Source organism: Meleagris gallopavo, chromosome 1 (assembly GCF_905368555.1).
Source record: "Meleagris gallopavo chromosome 1, MGAL_WU_HG_1.1, whole genome shotgun sequence".
Classification (NCBI taxonomy): domain Eukaryota; kingdom Metazoa; phylum Chordata; class Aves; order Galliformes; family Phasianidae; genus Meleagris; species Meleagris gallopavo.
This window is the reverse complement of record NC_139404.1, coordinates 85,536,040-85,563,919: the sequence shown is the minus strand read 5'-3', so window position 1 is coordinate 85,563,919 and position 27,880 is coordinate 85,536,040. Positions and strand designations below refer to the sequence as shown.

At 37.6% G+C, this 27,880-nt stretch overlaps 1 long non-coding RNA gene across 33 annotated transcripts in view; it reads right to left on the bottom strand.

Moving 5' to 3' along the window:
- LOC116217324 (uncharacterized) overlaps window positions 1-27,880 on the bottom strand; it is a 353,825-nt gene that overhangs the window by 160,888 nt on the left and 165,057 nt on the right. For 22 of the 33 annotated variants that reach the window (XR_014887236.1, XR_014887246.1, XR_014887239.1 and 19 more), the window contains 3 exons: window positions 26,675-26,799; window positions 9,766-9,874; window positions 8,773-8,939 (listed from right to left, as the gene is read on the bottom strand). The exons of 5 other annotated variants lie outside the window; for them this stretch is intronic. This is a non-coding gene — a long non-coding RNA (uncharacterized LOC116217324). Of the gene's footprint in view, window positions 1-8,772; window positions 8,940-9,765; window positions 9,875-26,664; window positions 26,800-27,880 lie in introns of all 33 variants that reach the window. 6 more of the 33 variants (XR_014887263.1, XR_014887267.1, XR_014887237.1 and 3 more) reach the window with 5 other exon arrangements.

Here is a 27,880-nt window from a genome sequence, read left to right as displayed (position 1 = left end):
AACATAGGCTTTATATTGTCTCTTAGAATGTATGACAAATTGCAAAGTAGAGACTGCTGATCCACCCTGCATACCTGGAACAGTTCAGCTTTTACCTGCTTCTCAGCCCGTTCCAAATGAAATTTATTATTTTTCCATGGCAAATCCCATGTCTCTGCAGACATATCTTCAGGTAACTTAACAGAGAAGATATTTAAGAACTGCAATAATTTACTTAGGAGTATGGCCAATTCTCCATCACTTGCACTCTTTAAATCAAATTGTCTTTCTTTCTGAAGATTTGCTGCATCTCCAGTCAAAAAAGAAAAAAAAAAAGAAAAAAAAAAAGAAAAAAAATCTTCCAATGGGAATTTCTGGAGGATAGTTTGTATTTTGTAAGAAATTAAGTTAGAGAGTAATAACAATCTTTTCTGATCATGGAATCTATTCCTCTTTCTCAATTGAATGATTCCAGATTGACAACCATACAATTAAGGTGGAATTTGATTTTGATTTGGCAACTAAAATACTGTAATAACAGTATCAATTATACAAAAGGAAGGAGCAGCACTGAATTTTTAAGTTCACCCTGTCCTTTTTTTTTAAGGGCCTTATACCAAAAATATCATCAAACTAAAATATTAATATCATTTGCAATACTATATGGTAAATTTATATTTTTTGCTAGCATGTATGTTTTTCACCAAAACAGATTTTTCTATTCACTTTCTAATATCTACAATCTTTTAGGTTATCATAGCTGTAAGCACCTATCTGAGAGACGAGGTAACTTTCTTTGCAGTATTAAGCAATTGAAATGAATAATACGTTAGTCCCTTGGCTGCTTCACTTACAACTGCTTGGTAATTGTGAAATGGGACATTACTGCTAGAGGATTAATTCAGTTCTTGCATGTGAATTCTCAGCACATACCACATCTGCAGCAGCCCTTCTCCTCGAAAGAAGGTGACTCAGTTTCATCTAATGCATTAGGAGTCTGCACCTTCTCTGCTTCTGAATAATTTCTGAGAACTTAAAGTACAAACAAATGGCATTTCCACAGCCCTTGCTGGTTCAAATAATCTCTTTCCTGAAACTGTAAGTGAAGGAATGTTCATTTTCAGACAATTGAATACAATACTGGAGATGAATAAAATTATAGGTTTGCAAAAAACACTTTAGACAAATAAAAGTATGGGTTTTCATAAAAAGAGGCCAACATTGCAAGTTTCCCACCATCACCCCTCTGTGATGAAAAATAGCTATTACGAGCATGAAGATGTTTTTTAGTTTTCTTTTCCTAACCACTCAAAATCCCTGAAAATAAATACAAAAGAATATAAGACTATATGTACTGCTGACCCTTTTCTTATTAGTCTGAAGGGAAAGAGGTATAGATAAACATCAGAAGAGCATGTAAGAATAACTTAAGATGCCTAGGATAACTGTATGACACTCTGAAAACATGCAATGTCATGTCAACGGATAGAGTATTGAGCCAGTTAGAATATGGCTACTGCATCAAAATGTAACAGAAGAATCACCCACATCTTCAAGAAAATAAAAATATATATTGGAAAAAGTATGTATTGCCTTTTGTTGCACAATTTTGGGCATTAGCAGAATGCTCCAGGACTGAAATATCTGACTTAGAAATACTTGAAACTCTAGAATGAACAAAGGGACTGAAGATACAGACAAATCTATCAGATTTCTGCTCAAAGTTGAATTACATAATAATGTTTTTTTTGCAATTCCGTCAGCAGCTTACATTCAAGGCTTTATAGAAATGAAATCCTTTAATTTTCCTTGCTACAAAGGCAAAATAAAGAATCTCTAGCATCAGCAGAACTCCTGTGCATGTAGTTACCTAGTCTGGGGGTAAAGCAGGACATGGAAAATACCCTCTGCAATTCCTCTCACCAAGGTAAATATTCACTTCCCTTTTCTTCCCTCCTCCCACTGAGATCTAACAGTCAGATTGAAAGCAAAGTAGGTGAGAGATTTGCAATAACAAAAGAAAATAAGAAATGTTTAGGACTTCTAGAAAGAGGAAAAGAAAATAATCAGCAAAGAAATGAACATAGGGCAGGTAAAGGAGAAAGAATTCAAAAGCAGACATCTCTAATAAAAGAGGTTCTTCAAAATTCAGAGTGGTCACTGTTAGGACACCTCCCTGTGCCTTCTCAGGCCCTGTCTCCATGTGGCACCATGAAGACTCACCTGTGGAAGTTACCAGTCCACAGGAAGAGAGCTTGATGCAGAAGGGCTTAATGTAACATCTTCAACAGCCATCCTTTGGCCACTACGAGACCACAGCTAAAAGACAGCAGGCTAGATGAACTCATTCTGTAGACCAACTTCTCATCCAAGTTTTACATGGCAAAACTCTACATTTTATTTGTGCATCTACCACTCTCAGTGGGCTCCTTAGAACTTTGAGGCAAAATACGTATTTATAAATGATAATATTTTGTTGCATATTTCATCTCAGCACCTCCTTCATAGAACATTCAGTTTAAATTGATAGTACAATAATTGAAGCTTTTACGATGTCAGGTAGTTCTACAACTTGCAGAAGTTGTTGATTTCCCAAACCAAGCTAACATACTAATCCAATGCCCAAAATAAATTTGCTTCTCTTAAAACTGTGATGGTTGGATACTTCAATGTGATGTTGAAACATCATATTTTATGTGCATATGTTGCACCAAAGGCTAATAATATTTTTTCATTTGAGTAGAGGTACTCAGGATGGGCAAAGACTGCCAATAATTCAGACATAATTAATGTGTCTGCTTGCAAATTCACAGATTTCATATACATCTTGTCTGTTATAATGTGATTCATTCTTCTGCATACAGTCATTTGTATAGGATGACATTTGTGATTTAATATTATAAATTAAACTTAACGCAGCCATTTAGCTTAGTTTCTTTGGCACAATAATTGGATAGTATATTATAGAACATTAAGGCCAATTTCAACTCTCTTTCAGCCCAGTTCTCAGCAATGCAATCTATATTTATACGATGCTAAAAAGTTATTGATATCAACTGCCTCCATCTGTTGTTCAGTGAGGTACTGAAGAGGCAAACAGACTCATGGGTAACACAGGGACTGCAGCTTAGGAGAAACGGATGTCTCAGCCCTTTCCTATGCTGTCTCAATGACTTAAACTCTTCAGAGTGTTTCAGATCACTGCCCGTAGAACAATATTAACTCTGTTTCTCTTATTTATACAGGTTGGGTTATGAAATATTTATCTTACTGGATATACAGGTTGGCTAACACAGCTGGTCTCAGTCTTGTTTGGATTCTCCAAGCATAAATGTAATGCCAATGTATAATGAAAGGTAATAGCATATTCTGTACTAAGTCCATCATTAAAATCTTTCAAATATTTGTAACAAGATGCCTGCTAACAGAGACTAGGAGCATTATCCCAGACTCCGAAGTTCTCCCATATATTATTTTTGCTATGGTATTTGCATCCTGCTTCCTGTATGATGACAGTGATGTCTCAAATATTTCCTCCCCACAGCCCTATTAGGTTCTTTTTCAAAGCAGAAGACTCCCCCATACACTTTCTGTTCGTTGCATGACATGACACTGAAGTCAGAATCAGGCCAGAGACAGGAGAAATAAATTTCTCCTTAAGCAGATTTTTCTTTTAAACTGAGTTTTGTTGGTTTTTTTTTTTTTTTGCTTTCCTTTTTTTTTTTACTTTCAGTACCTTTGAAACTCACAGGAGTTTCGTCACTGAATTGAGAGAGAGAAAATTCATAAATGTACATTCTGGGCCAAACTTACAGATGAAATGGATAAAAGTAGCACCAAGAAAGGAAATTCAATGCGAGGCCACAAAGGAGTTTTTGAGTATGTTAATGTATCTCAGATGATGCGTACGAACTTTACACCTTTCTGGATATTTCCTCACCTCTAAGTTTTGAACAGCATGTTTGGCTAGGGGCAGCTATGCTTCCCATGAGGAATATGGCTTCTTTTGATTTCTCTCAGTCTGCATTCCACATGGCTATACTGAATGCTGCGTCCCATCCCCAGCAACTGCAAAGTTAATGTGTGTTGAAGGGACTTGCGGCCTTCAGCCACCCATCCTCACTGTGCCAACAAAAGCCTCACACCTATTAGTCTTCCAGACAGCAAAGGTGGTGTAAGCTGAACTATCTGGTAACAGGTCTGGCCATTCTGAGTGTCAAGACTTCTGTTAAGAAGATGCTGAATAGTATCTCCAGGGAAAAAGGAAAAAAAAAACCAGTGTGTTTCCAGGAACTTCACAGAAATGCTGGCATCCTGAATGTGTCAGTGTGCTTCTTTAGAGATCCAGCTCAAAAATAGAGTCAAAAGTTTAATTTCCTTACTGGGAGATTTAGGACTCTTTGCGTTTGGTGCATGTATCTTGAAGCACTAAACTTCCTCAGCCTGTAAATAATTAGCTCAAGTAGCTTTGACGATGTTTATAGGAAGAGAAGCAGAGGTTGCCTGCAAGGCTCAACAGTCTTAGTAAAATTGGCCCCTTCTGGTATGCAGGGATTTTAATAGTACGACTCACTGTAAAACAACTCATCCAAGACTGAATTTTGATTATTGTTAGGTTGCTGTAGAAGGTGGAATTTCTCTGAATGTGTCTGAACATCTGATTAGCTGTTGTAAATGTGGGGATAAGGCAGTGGGAGATCTGACAAAGAGAAATTGCATCTTGGCACATTAGGTTTCAGTCAGAACTCCCCTTTTGGAAGCTCAGTTCACAGGGATATTTGCTGTTTAGTATAGAAATGTTTCAGGTATTGCAGATTACGAATTGTAGCTGCAACAATATGAAAGAAAACCTACCAATGGAAGAGAGTGAGAGAAGATGGAAGGCTTGTTTTCTGAACTTTAAGAACTATAAGAGAAAAACAGAGTGGGAAAAGAAAGAAAAAAAGTGAAAAAAAAAAAAGGTAGAGCAATATATGGAAAGCATCCATAGAAAAAAAAATTCTATATTCCCAAGCTAACGATGTCTGACTGCACATCACACCAGTTATGCTTTTTGGTTTGTGCTTCACATGCATTCAATTACAGTTATCTGCTTTCCACAGGGGTTATCCGTATAGGTTATCCAATTCTTTGGGTTAATTTTTCACTTTTTCGTCTACTGATACAGCATAAATGCCAAATACTTTAAAGGAAATTGCAGTAGTGGGGATCAGCTTGTACCTTCTGTATTATGGTGGGGTTTTTTTGTTGTTGTTGCTATTGTTTTTTACAGTTGCTGCTGCAGATATGTTTTTAAATTGGCACGTGGCCCAGAGGAAAAGAAAAAATTCTCCAATATCTTTATCATGCCTTTTTTTTTTTTCTCTTGCTTAAAGGAGGATATTCTTTTTTGCCCTAAGGTTACATTGTAGCAGGTGTTTTTCAAGCTCTCCAAGATCATAAAATAAGCGCATATGTTTTGTATGAGAGATGATTATAAAAGCAAACCATTTCTAGGCTTCATACAAAAAAAAAAAATCATATCTAACTTGGATCACGTGTATAAGATACAACTCAGAGCTTAAAAAGAAAAACCATGAAAATATGTGTCAGGTTAATGTGACTATCAAGTAAATTTGAGAAAACTGACATGATTATTGGTATTGTATAAAAAGGAAGGAAATGTTAAATTAGTTCATCCAGTAAATAACTTAGTGATGATAATTACTCTTTTATCTCTTGTTATGGTAGTCAATTTATGTTCAATTCAAGTCCCAGTCCTAGATGTATTTATCTTGACTACACCATTTAGTTACATCTCTAGATGCTCAATGACTGGATGCTTTCCCAATGGTTATAACTACTTCAGATGCTAACAACTAGGAGAATATCTTCTCTACAATGCTTGCTGCCCTAGGTCTTGATCTCTTATCATTGAGATCAGGGGGAATTTTGCTACAGATTCCAAGTGAAGCAGAAGGACATCTACTGTGAAAATCTTCAAAAATGTTCCACCTCTAATCCCAATGTTCAGTTACTTCATACAGCTTTCATGCAGAGCTTATTTATTAAACAAAGCTGAAAGCAAAAACATTTGGCACGGAGGCAGGACAGGTAGAAGAATGAATAAACTACAGCAGTGTTTTTTTGCTGTGTTGCATTACGTATATAATTTTACAGACATAAATACACCACCAAATCAGTCATCTCCTGTCAAAAATGTTAGGGTATCTTAAATGACACTGTCGCATGGGGCTGTGTTCAGGCAATTCCTTTTCACTCTATTATAACTTTTCATCTTGAGCCAATATTAAATTCCATTTATCACAATAGGTGTCAGTAGCTATATCATTTTCAGTAGCTTCTTCTAGATAAAAACACACCAATGTCTTTCTGCAGAACCATTAGCAGTATTGACTGCTCTATTTTCTTTCAATAGAAGAACCCTCACAGATGCCTTACTGGGGAAAAGGCATCCTTAGCAGCACTAAACGTCTTTTGAGCAACATTTGAAGGAGATTAGATTAAATACTCAGCAAGAGTTATGGACAAGGCTCTATGCCATTTTCATTTAGGGACTTGGGTCATTAAGGGGATGTGCTTTTCCTTGTCGGTGATGTTTTATTGTCATTTAAGTGGGTTCCTGCCATACAATGGAGGGGAAAGTTATTAATACTTTGGCTAAAAAAACCCTCCAACTATTCTTCATTCAACTCTTAGCAACAGAGCAACTGACAGAAGCAGTGAAGTGATCATAAGATGTATAGAGAGGACAGCTGATTTTTCATCAGTCATTTATCTTGTCCCCTTTTGAAACTGCATGCTGGGACACAAGGTGTTCAGTTGGTGCCCAAAGGATTATCTCAGATCATCATTTAGAAGTAATGATGGTATGCTATTATTCTTGTACTGCAACGATAAGAAATGTTGGGAAGTGCCAAGTACTATAATCTAGCTGCTACAGCAAAGGACAAGGGGCAGCTGTTCTTTGCTTTATAGCTTGGATGATTATCTGAGCTGAGTCATCTTAAAGGGGACAGGAGTGGAATGGTGGGTGGGGGTGGAAATCAGAACATCTAATTGTTCTTCAAATTGATCTCATATTCTTCCTATGAGTCTGCCAGTAATGTTAAAGGAAAATACTGTCATTTGATATAGAAGTTATTTGAAACTTTTTGCTCTTGGAACACACTGTATACTGCTATTAGTGTGTCATCTTGGATAAATTACTCTGCTCCTGTATAGAGTACTTAATGGAATATGCCTTTCTAGTCCCTTCCACTATAGTCTTTTTAGTCATGAAAAGGCCCTGTCACACTGAACGACATCTGTATTGCCGCAGTGAGAAAGAGAAAATGTATATGACATACCCTGACTTCAGTGCCCAGGCAGTCAACTAAAAGAGCTTACTTTATGGCCTCTGGGAGTGTATCTCCATTAGCAGAAACAAAACAAAACCAATCTGAAAACAGATAGGAACAAAATCTCAGGAGGCAGTGGGAAAATGAAGAACTGTTTTCAGCTATTATGGAGTCCCTATTCCTGTCTTGCACTGCTAAAACGTCTGTTTTTAGACCAAACATCTTCAAGCTTCTGATGGATTTGTGGCTAAATAGCTCACTCATGTTGTTATGGCATTTTCGCAGTCAGGAAAAAAAAAAACAACAACAAAAAACCATGGGCAAATAGAGTATTCAATTTAACTGCTACAAATGCTTATCTTTAAAACTATGTAGGACCACTTAAAAGAAAAAAAAAAAGATTAATGAATCTCTACTGAATGATTAAGCTATTATAATTTCTGATAAGTCTGTTCTCTAAGTCAAACACTTTTTTCATTTCAAACAGGTGTATCATTATAGAATGTAGGAAGTAACATGAAAGTTATAGGAAAGTAACAGGGAACAGTTCTATCCATATCAGAGAGTCCTAGGAAGAAGCATATTGGATGAAGAATCTATTGATTTTTTTGTTGCTAGTGATTCCAAGCATCAAGTTGCTCTATTGAGCAAATGGTTACATCTTGCAAGCAGGTACAATTCAACAACCATGTGACTCTTTGCAAATGTTATGTTTATATTCATGTACCAGGCATAATAAAGTATGTAAATTTACATATGAACATGAAGTAGTCTCACTGGTTCCTGGCAGAAGAAAAGCAGAGCTTGGCCAGAATTTTAACATCTTTCCTTGTCACTGTTTCTAATTTTCAGGTTATACCTCTCTCAACTTCACTAAAAATTGACTGTATGAGGTACAAAGAAAATTGTGAAAGAATGCCTTAAAAATATTACTGCATTTTTACCTTATCCAAACAATAAGCCATGTACTTTTGGAAGCCTGGAGTTTCATAACCATTGTGTGGTTCCGACAGTTATTGCTAACAGCTAGAGATGTCATTTTTTGAATGATGCACGTTTGACAGTTGTTTTATGGACACATTTGCTCTCAGCAAGACAAATTTTCATATCAGATACAATTGCATCAACTCATAGACTGCAGACGAGAGCAATTCTACCTTGCTGTGCTTCCCAGCTGCCTGTTAAACTGCAGCCTCTGTGTGACACACAATGCAGATGCTTGGGAAACTTTTGCTATACTTAGCTTCGAGTACCAGGCTCTAAGCACTTGCCCACCTTCCCTGCCAGTGTGAGTCTGCATACAAAATGACCTCACAGGCATCTGAAAAGCTTGTTGTCTCAGCAGCCTGTGTGTAAGCCTTAGCTGAGCCTGAAAATTCTTCCTTAGTCCCAGCTTCACCTTATTTCTGACAAAAATAAATAGTAAGTAATGAAATGAAAGAAGGACACATACAGTACACGCTCCTCCGGTGTTTGTTCTAGGCTTTCCTCCAGGTCCTCTCCTTCCTGTCCTGTCTCATCTTCTCCTTGTACTCTCCGAATGTACATGATTGGAAAGGCAAACGTTAGTCTGCTTGCTCATACTGTTGGAGGCTCTTTAAAAGAGTTCCTTTCAAAGCTCTGTAAAAAAAATCCAGATTAAAAAATCTTTTTTGTTGTTATAGTTACTTCCGAAACTTCGTTGGCACACTGGAAAGCTTCCAAACAAATAACTGTAATTAATAGTTGAAATAATCACATCCTATTCAAGTGCAGCATGAAACCCCTTGCAAGCATGAATATATTTTCCTTCTGGCACCCACTGGGAAAGAAATATCACCTCAGTGTACAGGATGCTGAGAGAGGCTCAGTCTCCTGATCAGAGCCACCAAAGATGGTCGTGGCAGTACTGCATATCTGCTCCAGTCCTGAGGGCCAGCCATGCCACAGCACATCATGGCGGCCTGGCAGCACAGGGCCTTCTTTCTGTGGGAGGGCAGCAGACTCCTGATGCGCCACAACACGGCAGGTGCGGGCTGTGGGGAGGGCAGGACTCCAGCCTGGCTCCCCTCAAGGCTTTCCCCACACACAGGGCAGGCTCTTCCCTCTGCATTCCTATTCACCTGCCCCTGGCAGCCGCATCCTTCTTTCTCTTTGTGCACCTGACTGAGAGGTGCAGGCCTCTTCTTTTTGTGAGAGCAAAAGGCCTTTTTACCTGAAGTGCAAGTAATCCCTGCTTTTTCTAGGGAAGCAATGTAAAAATCACACCTAGAAGTATCTGCGCTTCTTATATTTTCCTTTGATAATCTAAAAACACGCTACTAACATAAAAACTTTTAAATATAGCTCTTGTCAATTAACACCAAGACAGCCTCTTCAATAGGGTAATGTTTCTACTTGTCAGGAGGCTGAAATGCAAAACAAAGTCTTTTTGGTAGCACTGCTTGGAATCAGTAAGAAAACAAACCTTGCAACCATAGCCCAAAGGAATTCTTTGTTGGAGCTGGGCTTCCCAGGGGCAGAAGCCAGGCAAGGTTCCTCTGCAGTGGCGGATCCAGTCCCTCCATTTGGCATGACTGGAAAGTATAGAGACATGGACTTGTTGGAGTGCATTCAGAGGAAGGCCACAAAAATGATCCAGGGGATGAAACACCCCTCCTATGAGGACAGGCTGAGAGAGCCAGAACAGTTCAGCCTAGAGAAGAGAAGGTTCTGGGTGGAACCTGATTGTGGCCTTTCAGTATTTAAAAGGGGGCTGTAAGAAAGAAGAGAGGCTCTTTATCAGGGTCTGTTGTGATAGCACAAGGGGAGATGGTTTCAAACTAAAAGAGGGAAAATTTAGATGGGATATAAGGAAAAAGTATTTTTTACTAAAAGGGTAGTAAAGCACTGGAACAGATTGCCCAGGGAGGTAGTGGATGACCCATCCCTGGAAACATCCAAGATTAGGCTGGATGGGGCTCTAAGCACCTGACCAAATGGTTGGTATCCCTGTTCATTGCAGGGGGGTTGACCAGATGGCCTTTAAGGGTCCCTTCCAATTCAAACAATTCTATGATTCTATGATTATTTCCCTTCAAACGGCAGGTTCTTTGTGGTTTGTGCTATGATTGAGTAGCAGGAATGGACCAGAGAGTGCGTTTTACACAGAAGTGTCACAGGGAGAGGGTAGCTGTGGTAAACAGCCCTAAATATGGTACCTGAAGGGTAGGAGAAATTCAGCAAACTACTCATTTAAAACAGTTACAAAATCTGTGAATTTATGCCTGATTCTTCTAACACATTTAATTGGACTGATAAATCAGGCAGCCTGGAGAAAATTCACCTTGATAAACAAGCATACACAGACTCAGTTGTGTGAGTATAAGCAGGCTAAGTTTGATGCTACTGCCAGTTAAAGTCACTGGGAGTGACTGGAGAGGGTGAAGAGTCCAAAGTGCACAGAGGAATCACTGAACAAGTAAGGCAATAGCTCGTACCTGCTTCTGTGCTCTGAGTTCTCACTGTGCAAAGACAAAATGCAGTTAGATGAAATATAACTAAACATAGCACTGGTTTGACCTACTTTTTCTAAATTAGTACTTAAAAAAAATTGTACTTAAAAAAAAAAAAAAAAAGAAAATTTGGATCATTTACCTTGAAGACATTTATACATAATCTGCATATGACACTTCTGTATGTTTTTATCCTGCTTTCACTTTCGCCCCACTATCAGTGTTTTATGGCTTTGTTCATGGCTTTATTTACTTTTACCTATTTTGATTTTTTTTATTTCTTCCAGAAACAAGCACACTGAATAAAAAGCCAATAAAAGCATATCTGCAATGGAAAATGTTGAATTCTATAAGTGTCAGCCTCCCTGCAGATATATAATTTTGTCTGGAGGTCACTTTCTCACATATCCATACCAATAAACAATACTGCCTGATTTCTAATTTCTAAAATAATAATAGTAATTAATAATAATAATGATAATAACAATGTCTCAGACAAACTCTAATGATTAAAAGGAGTGGAGATAGATCTGCACTGCTGATGTATCTGTTGATACACATCATGATAAATCAATTTGTAGGTGTTGATTTACATGCATATTATCTGGACTGTAACGAGAGTCTACACTCTTGAAGTGAAATTTGTGTCAAACTTGCTGCTAGCCTTGCAGCTTTCATTCCACAGGATGGGAAGTGAGCAGGTAGAAGCTTTTTCTGATGTTTTATGTATTTGCCTGTAAGGAGTATCCTATTTCTGTGCATGGGTTGAATGTGATCAATAATCCATAGACACAGCAATGGAGTAAAGAATCAACAAAAATGTCCTTGCCTCTCTTAAATTCAGTTCTTCCTAGGTGCAGGAAACACAGGATTAACTGGTGACACTCTTAATGAACTTTGTGGAAAAAAAAAACAAAAACATCTCTATGCTGTTTTAGACAATATACTGTGAAAAGCTACTGCAGTGCCACTGAGAAGCTGCAGTAAAACTGGTCAGCCTGATCTAGAGAGTGGCAACCCTGCCCAGGACAGGGATGGGGGTTGGAGCTCAATGATCTTTAAGTTCCCTTCAAACCATTCTATGATTCTATGATTCACCTTTGCAATATCCTGAAAAAAAAAGCTCATCAGAGGCATGAAAGACCCAGAGAAACTTGTCTGTTTTCTGTCTGTAATTGATTCTGATTCGTAGTAATTTTTCCCCAGTTCTTCTTTACTGTCTCCACACAAAACTAAACTGCTGAGGCATTTCTGAGGTATGGTAGTTTCCTCTAAGAAAAATAGTATATCAATTTATGGTACATTCAGATTTGTAGTCTGTATACCCCTTTAGATTAGTGGAGCTACAGCTGTGGAATCTGCTTCTCTTCTTTTGTGTTGAAGGGAAAGGGCTCATGAGCCATCTCAAAGCATTAGAAACTGTGCTTGCAATCTGTCCTGACTGGCAAACTTTAATAAATAAAAATATACAAAATGAGAGGTTTGAGAAATCTATAACCACAGGGACATCTCTAATAATCAATTTTGTCTCCTGAGATGCCTCTGGAGAGTTGGTTTAGACCAATACTTTTGGAAATACAGTGCAACAATTTCTCATATGACAAATTGCTGCACAGAAACACAGCTCGTCCATCCTTTAGCCTGTGGAAGTGAAGATTTCAGATTAGTAGATTTTTTCATATCTATAAGGACATAAGAAGTCAAAGATGCATGATGAGGTTTGTGCTTAAGTTGTAGGTGCAAAAAGTATATTTTGTTAACCTTTTGAGCAACAGGCTTATGTAGTCATATGCAGAAACATATTATCACGTAGAAAGCATTCTGGGAAATACAAGCCTGGTTCCTTTGTTGACATACATTCATGTGTACAAGACTACCATGCACAGTCTTCATAAGATACATGCCCTGATTTCTCAGAGTTTAACCAGGAACATGTATCAAGCCTAGCTTCAGAATGACAAATGGTGGCAAAAGGTGAATATAATTTTACTCCTAAGAAATGAAACCCAATGATTTACAGTGTTATGCTTTAGATGCAGAGCTGAAACATCTGCCATCAATCATCCAGAATAAAACTCTCATTTTGGAATGCTTGGAGACAGGCAGATACAGTGGAAACTTTGGCAAAACTTTTCAAGAGCACAGGTGCCGGAGATTAGGCATCTAATAACAGACTTAGGTCTACACTAGAAGCTAGAATTCAGGAGTGCTGAAAACCTCATGCCCTACAAAAAAATAATTGCAAATAATGAAATTACCAGACAAATATTTGGCAATGAGAGATCAGTGTTCTTGCTCTTACGGATCCTACACTGATCAGGTCCTCAGTTACTTGTAGATGTCCACTGTATATGCACAAAAACTGTATCTTGTCTATGCGTTAGTCATTTACTCCCCAATAGGATTGTACACAATTGTAAACAGTTTGCAAAGAACACAAGCAGAGGAGATGTAGTATACTAGCTCCAAGTTTATAAATTCATAAATATGTTCCAGAAATGAGACTAAATGAACCCAAATCACATTTAAAATCCTGAATTTTAATATAATTTTAAAAATATGCTGACTTCTTTACTTTACTTTCACTCCCTTAATTGGATTGTTTGTTAACATTACCTGACACAAATGGAGGAGTAGAGGCTGTAAAACGTGACACTTTCCTAACCAGCTGCATAGACAATATTCTAGATCAGAGTATATGAGAAAGTTAGAGAGAGACAAGCTAATCTGATGAGGTGAGCTGGGGAAGCAAGTTGCATTTACACTGAGGGAGAACTAGGACTTAGCAGGCATTTGAACCATTGCCATGATGGTTACTCACAGTTACATTAGCTTCTACACTAGTGTAGGGTGAGTATTGGACTTACAAGAGTGCACAGCGAGAAAAATTAATCACACTGCTCCTTCTACTCATAAAATGCAATAGTATAGCCACAAATAGATAGCATTTATCTAAATCTGTTGTACATCTTTGAAGTGTATAACTACATTTCATTTTGGGGGCTGGGGTAAGAGAAGCATCAAATATGTTAACTCAGTAACTGTAAATTAAAAAAAATATATATATATTAAAAAAAAAACACCAGTATCTCCCCCTCCCTTTTCTCCCCACGCATCTTTCCCAGAACTGTGAGATTTAGTATACCAAGAAATAACATCTGATTTAGAAACAGGAGCTCAAAAAGATACGGCAGAACATATGGCATGAAGAAGGTGCTAAACGGCATAATTTAAAAATTATGTGCAAGATGCTCCATAAATATTCCAACCCAAAACACAAGCTGTTTTTCAGCAGTCTCCTTGAAGTACATGCACACATTAAAAAGATACATTTCTACCCTCACAAATATCCTGTTCTAGTGTTATCCAGAACGATGTGACATGGAATTAACCTGTGAGTAGGAGGAGCTCAAAATCAGGCTGTTGCTAGCTTGGCCAGATGATGCCATTGTTCTGTTGTCAGTGAAGACAACAGCTCTCAGGGTGCATTGCATCTATCAGCCTAAATGATGAGCCCTGGAGAAGAACAAGTCAGTGCATTTCACAATCTATATTACTCCAGTATATTGACCTTGTGGACACATTTCAGATGAAGCCCGGTTGCACATTTCCAAATGAAAACAACAGGAGACACTGATGAAGATCATGCTGTTAGACTTTCACTCATTGTAGGAAATTACTTGTGCATATCTGCCCTTTAGTTGACATCAGTTTACTGGAGTTCCTTTCTAGGCATTTTAATAATATAATTGCAGACACTTAACAACAGAAAAGACAGGAATCCATTGAAAATCTTAAACAATTCAAGCTCTTATATACTTGTTCAATGCAGAATGCTAATGAGAAAGAACACCTAAATTCCCTTGGGGCACACTATTAATTCTCATGTAGGATGCCACAAATTTATCTACTGTTCCCCAAAATGAGACAGAACCTTAATTTTCCATCTACCCATCAAAAAACGATTTAATTTCTTCGAGTGGAGTGAAAACAGAAGGATGTGGCTGAAAGCTTCACACATTGAAATCTCATCACAGAAGCAGACTCTTAAGTTAGTTCAGCCAGGTTTGTGATTCAAGAGAACGTTTCCCCCCACAGATTTCCCTCATTTGGTTCTCCTCTTGGGTGATACTTAACACACAGCTCATAAAATTCAGCACAGTAGGATACATACTATTTTATTGTGAATATTTAGTTTAAACTTCAAGACATCTCTTAAATGCTACTGTTTAGGGGACTCTTGCTTTCATCTGCACAAGCCTCCAGCTGGTAGCCCTGCAGTAAAGCCACAACCTTTCTTTTCCATGACTTACTTCAAATCCTTTTGTGCTATGAAGAGATGCTAACAGAAGAAGAAGAAAAAAAAGAGCTGCACAAAGGTGCCTTGACAATGAGTCAGACAACCAAGGCCAGGATTTCTCTCTGAACTACCTCTCCTTAATCTATCATCGAACACGGATGCTTTTCCTTTGGAGAAAATAATACAACAGACTGGTATAATCTTTATAAATTGCGGCTGAAATACATAACTTAGACCTCAACTTGTTTTAGAAAGAAATAATGCCTCAGGAGACTGAACATCTTTGTATATGACTACTCTGTTTAGAAGCAAAGAGCCAGATTTAGCATTATTTGCATGCAATATTGCAAATACTGTTGGAAGACTTAGAGAAAAGAAAGCATCCTTAGTGACCAGGAGTAATACAAATCAACAGAGGTGGTAAAAGAGCAAAACGAAGGACGAGGGATGTCAGAGGGTAAAAGTAGGCAAAGATTCAGTCAAAATATAACCTCTAAGAAACTGCGCGCTGTTGCATAAATACTCATTCCGCAATGATTGCTCTGTCATACAGAAATGGCTGTTGGACAAAAAGTGCTGCAGGACAAACCCAGAGCCCTTCTGGCCCTCTCTCCATAATGAAAAACACTTGCATTGGCACAGAAGGTCTGCATGGTAGGTTGTATCAGGGCCACAGGCTTAACAGGAGACACTTAGTCTGGGATCATTAAACCTGGTCTCTCTCCGTACATGCATCACACCATAAAATCCTTCCAAAAAACAATTGAGACCTATCTTTGGATCAGGTGCATAGTTTACATCTGGCACTGCTATTGAAAGGCTGTTTATGGACTCACATCTCTGATTGTTAGATAACTCCACTTTTAAGTTCAGTGTAATCACACCTAATTTATACACACTTCTTCCCCTTTGCATTGTAGCACTGTATTTACTGAGGGTGATCAATCTCCTTTCATCCTTCATTAGATTAGCCAGGTCAATACTCATAGATTTCCATTCCCCACATTATTCAAATAGCTCCCACTTGTTTCAGGCTTATTTAATCTTACCCAGCTATTGTAGAACACAGCTCTCTACACAGTATTCTAGATAAGGCTTCAGTTGAGTCTCAATGGAATTAATATTTCTACTGACTGTATCTTACCTGAAACTGCCCATTTTCACACTTTGTCCAGATCACTCAAAGTTATGCAAAATAGTCATTCTATGACCAAAGAACGGGTCTGTTTCTCTTTCCTCCATATTTATTTATTTATTTATTTATTTATTTATTTATTTATTTATTTATTTATTTTCTCCAGCTAGTGGCAACCAACTGAAAGCAGAAGGTTTTGTTCTGAATCTGAATCTTGAATGCTACCCTGGACTAAGTACTAATCTTCATCCTACTTCTTTTTTCACAGAATCCCAGAATGGTTTGGGTTGAAAGGGACATTTTCCATCGTCTAGTTCCATCCTCCCAAGTATAGGCAGGGACATCTTATATTAGATCAGGTTGCTCTAAGCCCCATCCAGCCTGGTGTTGAATCATTCCAGGGAGGGGGCATTCAAAATTTCACTGGGAAACCTGCTCCAGTGTCTCACCACCCAGTCCTGGGGGTGTATCATTCCATTCCCACAATGCATCATAGGGCTATGTCATCTCTACAGTGCATCTGGTCGTTTCCTTATTTTCTATTGGGTTCATTTATGAAAATACTTCACAAGATTGCTATTGAAATGACCTTAAAGAACACTGGTAATAACATTCTTCCAGTTTTAATGCTTCCCTCAACAATCTCTACCACCTCTCCACTAACCCAGATACTTTCTTACTATACATTTCTTACACAACTCCACAACTTCCACTTGATAAATTTCTTTAGACTAAAAAAGCATGTACCTTATGGGGAAAAACAAACAAACAAACAAAAAAACAAACAAAAAAACCCTGAAAGAATGTAAGAATATATGTCATTGAGTTATGTTCTTCTACTGATAAGCATAGGTTGCATCTCATCTTATTTTCATTTCCGTGTACATATTTCATTATTCTTCTCTTCAAAACACGTAAGAGCATGTCCGTACAAATACACTTATATAGGCCTGCAGATTCAATTCCTAGATATAGGCAATACATGTTTTTGCTTTTCGTTCATAGAAACTTATGACTACTTGAATGTACTGTATAAAATATTTTTGCTGGACACCCAGTTTTATATGCCACTTCCTTTCAGCTAAGATTGAGAGTAAAATGAGATGACAAAAAGTTTTTTTTCATAGTTTAGCTGTAGAAATTTTCATCCCCTACTTCCCATTAGCCATTTATTTTATCCTTTCTTCCTTCTTCCCTCCTCCAACTTCATCTTCTAAGAAAATAAAGATTAGATTTATGATAGAAAATGAGATTATCTATCTCCATCCTCACCGCACAGTGTTTTCATTTTTTTTTCTTGTTCTTTTTATTTGCATGATTGAAAAATCTTTCACAATTTGCTTAAATTTCCTTTACAAGATCTGTTTCAGTTTGACTTTTGGCAGTTATCATTTTACCCCTGCACTTCCTAACCCCTCAAGCTGCAGCTTTAACACCAGTTCTGACATATGTTCTCACTATGTTATTACATATGGGTAATTCATCTAAATTCCTTCCTAAATAGAAGCTAAAACTGTTTGAATTCTAAAACTCCGAAGAAAGAGTTATGAATATTTTCATAAATAAAACCATCACATGCAGATCATTACTATTTATGAAATCATGTTCTTTGATACTGAGAAACATATGCTGATCAATAATTAAGAATGCAAGTACTTGCTCAAATGTCTGTGATTCTTAAAATATCAAGAAACACCAATGTTTTGTATGAAAATTTATGTTAATTTTTCTCCACGAAAACCTAAAATTATCCTATTTTAAGAAGTAATAATTACTGCACGGTAACTTGAAATAAAAATAATAATAACAACAACAACAACTCATAGAAGAAAAGGCATTGCATCCACTAAAGATTTTCAATCATGCATTGCATTAGTTAAAATACAACCTTGAGCTACTCTCAATATAGATACCAAACTTGAATTAAGCCAATAAATGATAAAATGTCTGAGGGAAGAATACAAACAAAAAACAAGAGTTCAAAAAATATTGGCTAGTATATATATACTAGCATATACTCAATAGAGTAGATTAGACTAGGTGATAATATGACAAACTGTGAGATTTTCTATTACAGGAAAACGTAATAGAAGAAACTCAGAAAGTAGTAGAGCCTCCTGTCTGAGATGATCTACTTATTGTGATTATTACTTATGCTTCAAAAATAACCTGCAGAATGAACCTTCATTAGCATGTTTTTTTCTCCCCTTTCTCTAGGAAGGTGGATCTTTACACAGCATTCCATTAAGCCAGTGGCACTGGTTCCTGTGTTAGAGGTTGGTGTTACGCAGTAGACAATAGAAGCAAGTCTATAGTCACACAGGCTCTGCCTTGTACCTATATCTCTTACTTCACTGACCAACACGGCCAGGGAGGAGCAGGAAAATAGATGCTGGAGAGACTCTGTCCTTATCAAGAGACAAGGTAAAGGGAAAAAGTGATCAGTAGAATAAGAGCCTTGGAAGTAGATTTGAAACAGAAGCTGCCTTCAATGAGAGAGTGATTTAGCATTAAACAAACAGCTGCCTTAGTAGCTAATGTATTAACCTTTCCCTCCTATCATTCTGAACATAACCATCTCAGAACTCAGCTTTTCAGCACCTGTTCTGTTTGCTTAAGTGGTCTTCTTCAACTGTCAGGCAGACAAATATCTTGCAGTGAAATTTAAGTCTATTTTCTTTTTGCAAAACTACCCTAAAACACAAAATGGATTCCAGGACCTGATCCTCAGCTTCTGTCAGTGGCAGCTTACTTCAGGCGAGACTCTTCTTTTCCAGGCTCTGAGTAGATAAGAAAGGCATTATATCCAAGCAGATGAGATGTCTGATAAAAATAAAAGCATCAAATGTCACATATTTATCAGGCCTACATATGCACAGCAGAATTTCTGAACACTACTTCCCTAAAAAAACACCATCCACGTGAATAAACAGTGTAATTCTTCCTTTGAGGTCTACTTGGTCCTGAGAAATCAAACAACTTTTAAAAGTAAGGAATTCTTGATACACATTTAAAGAAAAACTCTGACAGATGGCATTATGTACCAGCAACTATATCCATAATGTGAGACAGGTGTGCTCCACAGCATGCTCTGTAGTTCTGGTGCCTCAAACATCCATATGGGCTACGTAGTCAGACAGTCTGTATCTATTTCCTAACCTCCACAATTCAGTCATGGAGAATTGCTACAAATCTATTGTAGATACAGACAATAAGAATAAACCTGCAAATATCTGATGAGTTAGTCCAGTCTCCTTTGGGGATGACATTACAAAGCAAAAAGCTATAAAGCCACTACTACCTAAATAATCTACCTATTCTATCCTATATTCCATGAGAAATCATGAAAATATTGATTCTTTTCTCATAACGTTCCATCTGTAGGATGGATAGAATTCAAGTATACTCTATGCATCTTCTTGGGCCTTAGAAAAATATAAAATGTGGATATAATTGCCTTGAGCAGCCATAAACCCCAACATGCTTTCTTATCTTTCATAAAGCAAGCTAAGACCAATTAAGTATTAAGTCCTCTTCTATATGGAGGGCCCTAGCTGCTTGTCATGGGGCTCCAGCCTCAGGGTCAGCCAACCAAAAAAGACAGAATCATCAAAACAACACCTAATATACAGCCTGTGCTAAAGATTTCTTCTGCTCCTGTCTCCAATGACAGTGACTACTTTTTTTTTTTTTTTTTGTATCAGATCTAAGTCTGAAAATGGCATGGATATATCCCAGGAAATCTGTATACTCTATCCCAATTACAAGCCTGCAAATTTATACAAACACCAGGCACATTTTTTTGTGAATTGTCTGCTTTTCTGAAGCTTTGACACATAGCTGTACTGTCCCCAAGAGAAAGAGATCCAGTAGGAAATCTCAGTGCAAACCCTTTTATTTGTATGACTATGACTACTATTACCAAATTCAGTAAAGTATGTTCAGTGACATGGAATAAAAAGAGAATGCTAAAAGGAGAGAGCTCATTATTTGAGAAAAGAAACTCCTTCCCTGACCAAATACAGAATAGGCCGGGTGACTTAAGAGGGAGGGCCAGAGACAGATGTAAGACTCTAAAGTTACACATCAGTGATCTGATCCCATGCGGAAAACTCATTGTTCTTAAATTGATGTTTCAGGGACAGCACAATGATTCATTAAGTTTTTTTGATGTTTCAGTAAGACAGTACCCATCAATCTTTAACACTGTCCATAGCCCTAGAGATATGCGTTTGGATATAACATACATTCTGGCATATGAGACACCTTTGTGTAGGCTGCAGCCTTCATCAGAAGGAGAAATAACCACTATGAATTCCTCCAAAACTGCCAGTATTCTTACTATGAGCAGTGATATTAGGAGAAGCAGTTCAGGCTATGGTGGCAGACATAGCAGAAGGAAAATCAAAGATTAGAAAACTGCCTGCATCTTCTTATCTTTTCTTTATTATTTTATTTTTCCTTTTGGTAGCTTCAATGTATTTGACATAGGTGCTTTTTTGAGGGAGAGAAAAAAGAAGAAAAGACCATCAGGATATAATGTACACACTCTGAGAAGCAACTGGAACGACATTGAACACTGTAGACTGGTTCTGGAGAAGTTAAGAAATAATTATTTAAGCAGAGAGCTTGTAGAAAAACTCCAGCACTGAAAAATGCCTTTTTACCTCTTATGTGAATTAAGATTAATTATAATGCCTAGACCAAAGCATATTAGTCAGAGTTGGGAAAAAAAAATAAAAAAATCATTTCTTTTGTGCTAAAGCCATTAGCTTAAAATAGTTCATAATTGATTTTCATGTGATGATGAAAGTGTGGGTGCATTTTTTTTTCATTCTTCATTTTCTTTTTTCAGATGGACAGCTTAAAGAAGTAGGAATAATTCTAGACAGAGGTAAGGCTCCAAAAGAGTCCATCAAGACGAGTTTTTCAGATAGACAGTTCAGCCATTTTGGACAGCTTCATGCAAGGTATTCTATTATTCAATTATCCTACATTCATTAGAGTTAAAATAGGCAGTCACCAAAACCAAAATCAGAAGAGCTGTGGTCTGACATAAGATCAGTGTTCAAAAAAAAAAAAAAAAGAAAAAAACACCACTGAATGGGCTCAACTGCTTCCAACTAAAGTGACTTGCAGAGAAGACATGACAGTTCCACACACTGTGAAAATTAATTTTCCTAGATGGCTGGTGGGGAAAGTTTCATGTTACAAATCAGTGGTGTTTCACCCATCTGTTTGCACTTCAGGAGAATTTGATATCTTAGATCTCATGTGAGCTCACTGAAATAAAGGGAGTATAGCTTGAACTGAGCATGCACGATCAAGATTTATTAACACGAAGAGGTTATAAAATTTGTTTCATGAAGAATTTCCATATTTTGCTACCTCACTGGTTTCAGAACAGGAATGAAGTTTGTGCGTTTCCAAATTCTCAAAGGAAAATGTTCAAAGGCTGACATGTTCAACTCATTTTTATATTATTACATTGTAGTATGACCCCCAAATAAAATACTAATTCAAAAGTCATTTCTGAGAAAAGTCTGAACAGAACCGTCTTTAGGAGAACACAGCATGATGGTGATATGTACCCAACTTGGCAACTTAACCCATTTTCAAGCTGTATTTTGGATGGAATTTTGTCCAGGTTTTCTAATCCAGATTCTGCTATTACATATTTACAGAAAGACAACAAACGTAGACAGCAGCTTTTGGATAATAGAATGGAGGTGATTTTTTTTAGCTATACAGGCAATGGAGGAGATGTTTGGAACCATTATTAATAAATGATTAACAAATAACTAGAAATAACCATTCAGCTAATGTGAATGTGCACTTGTGGATTTATGAGCGTGAAATTGTAGAAAGTATTTTTGAAAAAGACAGAAGAGCAAGTTAAGGGCTAATTATGTACGCACATTAGTCTACACATGAACTGAGGCACAGACCCTCACATTGCAGAGTAACCCTCCCCATTGCAAGGAGAGGGTTAAGAAGAAGCAACTTTTATTTCCTGTCACTCAAGATGATTAAAGCACTTTTCCCTACAGCAGGCAATGCTGGCTGCCCTCACACAGACTCCTGGAATGAGAACAGCTGCTGTGAATAAGACAGGGTGAAATTTTCAGACCCTCAGGGAGGCATGTGCAAGGGAGACTCAGCAGTAACAGGGCAAATAATACAAATGAAAAAGATCTGGAAGGGTGGAGTTCTGCCAACAAGCAGCAGCAAGAAAGAGCTTACTGAAAGTAGGGTGGGACAGGAACAAAGGCTATCAGTAGAAGTGGGAATGAGATATTAGGATCTGGGAAAATTGGCAGGAGTTTCACCAGACCTGACCTGGCCCACCCCACTCCCCTGACATCTTCTGTAAGTGCTCTGGCCACCAACATACCAGCTGGAGAGGCAGAAGGGATCCCAATCAAGCCTATGGATATTGACATAAAAGGTTTTATAGCCATTTTCTTGGATAGCTGCTCTTCAGCTACCTTCTTGCATGATTCAAGGTTTGCCAAACCAGAGGCAGTGACACAGCAAGCTCTGCTTCTCTTCTTGTTTGTGTAAAAGGAAATTAACACTGTTCTCTGCTTACAGTATTTTGAATACCAACATCTTTAAGCTCCCTCAGCTGTTCAGAAGAAGCAGTCTTTCCAGTATGTCGTTATCATTTCTTTGAATTCATCAATTCATTTAATTCATTCATGTACTGGTCCCAGGAACTTCGTATAAGGCTCGCATATAAAATAATGCAAAGTGCAGTCTATTAATAGAAACCCTATTAATAACACTTCAACTCTTTCTCAAGGAGTTTCTGTTCTGAATAGACTAAGGGTAAGATAAAGAAAAGCAAAGTTTTACAAGACTCATCATTTAACCAGTTCTCAATCTATTCATTTCTTTTTATCTCTTTCTAGTAAAAAATAAAAAAAAATAAAAACCTACTAATAAAAAGAAAAAAGCTCTGATGTTCTGTTTAGACATTGTAAAAAGCAAGCAATAAAATGGCTACCACCCGTTAGGCTAGAATTCCTAATTATCAGGAGTGATACTCAATCTAAAATAAGACCCATAGCTCTGATATTCATTGCAAGGTGGGTGAAGATAACAGAAGCCATAAAATGAAAGGAAGGATATCTGTGGCTTTTGGGAAAAAGACTATAGTGTCAGGATAACTTTATATTCAGCTACATATCAGGATCACAGAAGAAGCAATTATTTTCTCAACAGTCAAAATCCTAGTGTTGGAGATTACTTCAGTACAAGCTACAGAGTATTTAAAAAGCAAGATTTGAAAGTCCACAGGGTATAAAGCATTTGTATGATTTGAAGAGACATGACAAACATGCTTATCAGGATGATTTTCATAAAACCCTAATTTTTAAAGCATTAACCATGTGCTAAATAAAAGCCTCTAATACTTTCCCTTTTCTAAGAAAACCCAGCTGATCTTCATATCGTTTGCATATACATTCACCTTACATTTTAGTACAGGAGGCAAAGCATATTTTAGCTGTATTTAAAGCTACAAGTCATAATAAACATCCAAAATAATGAACGTTAAAAAAAAATTGTGTCTCTACTAACTGAAGTGTCTAAGTATATAAAGATTATTTTTATCATTTAGTAAAGGTAATTAGGCTTCTTAAACACACAACGCTGGGCAAAAATAAATTGTATTACCAGTAAGTTTAGGCATTACATGATGTGTACTTTTAGCATCATGTAAACACAAGTCCTCTGATCTTTAGGATGAGTCTTCCTGCAACTCGAATGAAGTCACAGATTGTAATTTGCCCAACTCAGGTAGTCACAAGAGAGGAATTTGAAAGAATCATAGAATCATTAACGTTGGAAAAGACCACAAAGATCATGTAGTCCAATCATCACCACCATGCCCACCAAATGATGTCCTACAAGGTATATACAAGATACAGCAGAGCCATGTTGTGGGACAGCAATCACGAATTCTACCTCTTGGTATCAAAAATGATGCAAAAGCTAACTGCAAGGAGAAGCAGGCAAGGCTGGATCACTTTTACAGGAACGCTGTGCCATTTGGTACAGCTGGACTTCTCTGTGCTATTTAGGACTCATCAGACATGACTTTTTATTGCTTTGTTGGGAACATGGGCTTTCTCAGGAAATTAAAGAAAGAGCTTCAGCTGCTGAGGACCTAGCAAACATGGGGGTCATAAAGCTGTCAAAATAAACACCTTAAGAGGCAAACTAGGCTGCCTAACACCACTCTGCTCCAACACAAACATATGCAGGCCATTCCTGGTAGTTACAGTTCCAACATTTGAACCTGTACTGCACTGCACTGGGAGTTGAACTAGATGACCTTCAAAGGTCTCTTCCAACTCTAAGAATTCTATGATTCTATGAAATACAGACACCTGGATGTGACTGAGGTCCCCCTGGCCATGTTGACAAGCTTTAAGTTTTCTGTAAAATGTGCTACAATAGCAGTTAATACTATTTCAGGATAAAATTCATTTGCAGCTGGCTTGCCTGGATGAAGACGACTGAGAAACTCTTTGCTATGAACAACTTGAGTACCACCTTTGCATCGTTAATATCACTAATTCCAGATGCTCTCAAATCTGTCCACAACCAATTCTTAAAACATTAATCATTTTCAAGGCAGAGATTTTAAGAAATTGATAAATAGTAGAGATGCATTCTACCTTTATTTTCAGCCTTTTTATGCTGCTGTGAGGCTTAGAATTGACCTGCTTTAACAAGGTGAAAAATGCAAACTTCATGTGCTCACCTGCTTCCAGGAGCTGTGGTTTAAATGAAACAGAAAGCAGCATGAAATTTGATACTTTTGCAAGAGGGGGCAACAGTGCCTACACAATTCCCTCTCCTGCATTTTGCCTTTTACAAGTAGCAGATTACTTCAGCGGAAATCAAGATGAAAGCAAAAGAGATATCTTAACCTTAAACTACATGAAAACAGCATGTTAAACTAAAACAGAATATGAATATTCCTGCCATCCCAACAAGAAATGAATTAAGACCTTCAGATTTCCCTTTTAAATGAAAGCTGGGCAATCATCAGAATCCTTTTCCTTCTCTAAAACAAAGTAAATCTACTTTTCTTTTTTTCCCTAATTAAATTACTTCCAGCTTCTTGGACAGAGGAAAAGTATCTGTCCCACAGAAGCAATCTTTCACATTCTGGGACAAATAGAAGGACTGTGATGTACTGAATGTAAACCAGCCTTCATCTGTAATCATCACTGGTTTCCTACTAGTCTGTCTACTCATTCTTGGGTGATGAGCCAGCTGTTCAGTCATATTCAGGTGACACTTCTTGCTGCACGATTGCAGCCAGGCAGCAATGAGATAGAAACAGTCCCATGGATTCTGACTGGTATGAAGAACTGAGCCTGATGCAACAGGGAGAGCAAAGTCCTCAAACTGGGGCAGCTATTCCTAGCACGTTCCAGGCAAGAACCTGTGGATGGCACAGAAAGGTTAAACTGCCAGGAGCAGGAAACATGATGAATGAATAAGTAAAACAAGAAGCAGGCAAGTTTATAGGGCTAGAAAAAAAACTCCAAATGCCTTTTCAAGTGGTTCCAGCCTCTCATTCATATTAAAGATTATTCTGAACTGAGTTTCAACAGCATTGCTAAAACAAATTGCTTTAGGGAGCAGACATCCACTTTCCCAACCTCTGCTTGATGACTTGCAGAGAACAAATAGTACAGTGCTATTGTCAGTTTAGAAGAAGCAATGTCATGAAGGAAATAATGCACATTTTTATTCTCCTAAACATCCTGTTTTCCTGCAGTTATTTATAATTTTAATATAAGCTGCAAAAAAAAAAAAAAAAAAAAAGCACCAAAAAAACAAAAACCACACCCTGTATGTGAGGCTTGCTTTCTTGTGATCTCAGTAGGTCCTTCTCACTATAATCACAGAAAAGTGGTTTAACTACATTCACTGAATACCAGCTCCTCAGCCCCCACAGAGAAATTCATATTAAAATGCAGCAGCAAAATGGCAAAGCATAGATTTTTATTTATCTTGGAATGTTTGGCTGAAAGAAGAACCTAGACTTGATAATGAAATAATGAACCTGATTTTTACAGGCTGCATGCTTCTACATGCCAGCCTTAACATATAACTGTTTGGACTGGAAAAATCACTCCATTTGCCCTCTACACGCAAGCAGTGATGACTAATGATATTGCTGAATGTTGAATAAGAAATACTGTGCTGGTGCAGTCACACCTGGACTGTTGTGCCCTGTGCTGAGCCCTGTTGCCAAAGAGCTATTAGTACATGAGAGGGTACTCAGAAGAAAGGGAAAAAGTCGATTAAAGAGATGTAGCAGCTGTCTTAGAAGGAAAGACTTTGAGGGGTGAGTGGCAGTTGGCTAGGCTAACGTGAAAGAGGTACAAATTATTTAGTGAAAGCCCTCACCTGAACTTACCACATTACTTATAGGATTTTTGCTGATAAGAAGTCCCAGGATAGTGATTGTCCAAGGGTAGCTGTCCTCCAGAGACAGTGTGTAGCCTCATCGCACAGAGAGATCAGGACGCCAACAGAATTTACCTGCAACAGCATAAGCCATTTCTTCAATTGTAAAATGAGAGGGAAAACACATCCAAGCAAAATACTGAAGGCCTGCACCTAAGTCACATTCTTAGATCATCTGGGTCCAATTGCTGATGAAATCTGTGGAAGCTCATCACCCAAACAATTCAGAGATTGTTTGCTGATATGACTGAGGCACTGGAAAGAACAAATCCCATTGACTTTATCAGAATCTAGATTCCATAGTGTCTAAATTCAAATGGAAATTGAGTTATTTAATCCATGCTTTTGAAGCTACTACTATCCACAACTATATAGAGAAGGAATGAAAAGTGGAAGTCATATACTGTAAGATCTTCAGACAAGTGTTCAAATACAAAGAGTACAGAGGAAAAAAAAAAAAAGGAACAATTAGAAACAACTAAATTAAGTTCAGTACAAATTACCTTATGGTAACAAGTGTGGAGCAGTAGAAGAGACCATCTCAGCATCAGGGAACTAATGAGGCTGATGAATGACAATAATTAGAACTGAGATCAAGTACGATTGATCCAAGCTCTTATTAAGAGTCAGCATTACCAAAAGTACCTCCAGATAAAATGTTATACAATGCTCATGAGCACAGCCAGTGAAAAGCAGTAAGGGTTAGGCCCAATGTGGTCTATGTATGGGACACTCAGTCTGGCCAGGTCATTCTGAGTAAAATCACATCATTCAGACACTCTGGACAAGCTCTCCGAGCATTGCTTTGTTTCCAAGGTTCAGTAATGCAATAACATTAGCTGATAGTGGAACTTAATAGTTTTATATATCATATATATGTATATATGATTTTTCTTTGGGAGCTAGTGACAAGCAAAATGTCTAGATCAACTTATAAATAAACCATTTAACAAGAATAATTTATCCCTTTAAGAATCAAGTACATAGCACCTCGAGCATGAATTTAGCACAAAGAGTCCCAAAAATGTGATAGCTACAACACAATACCTAAAAATCAGCGCAGGGCAGGGAGAAGTTTTTGCTTAGGCTTTACGCACTCCCTCTGGGTCAGGCCATATGATCTGATGCTAGTGTTACATACGATAATTCATACACT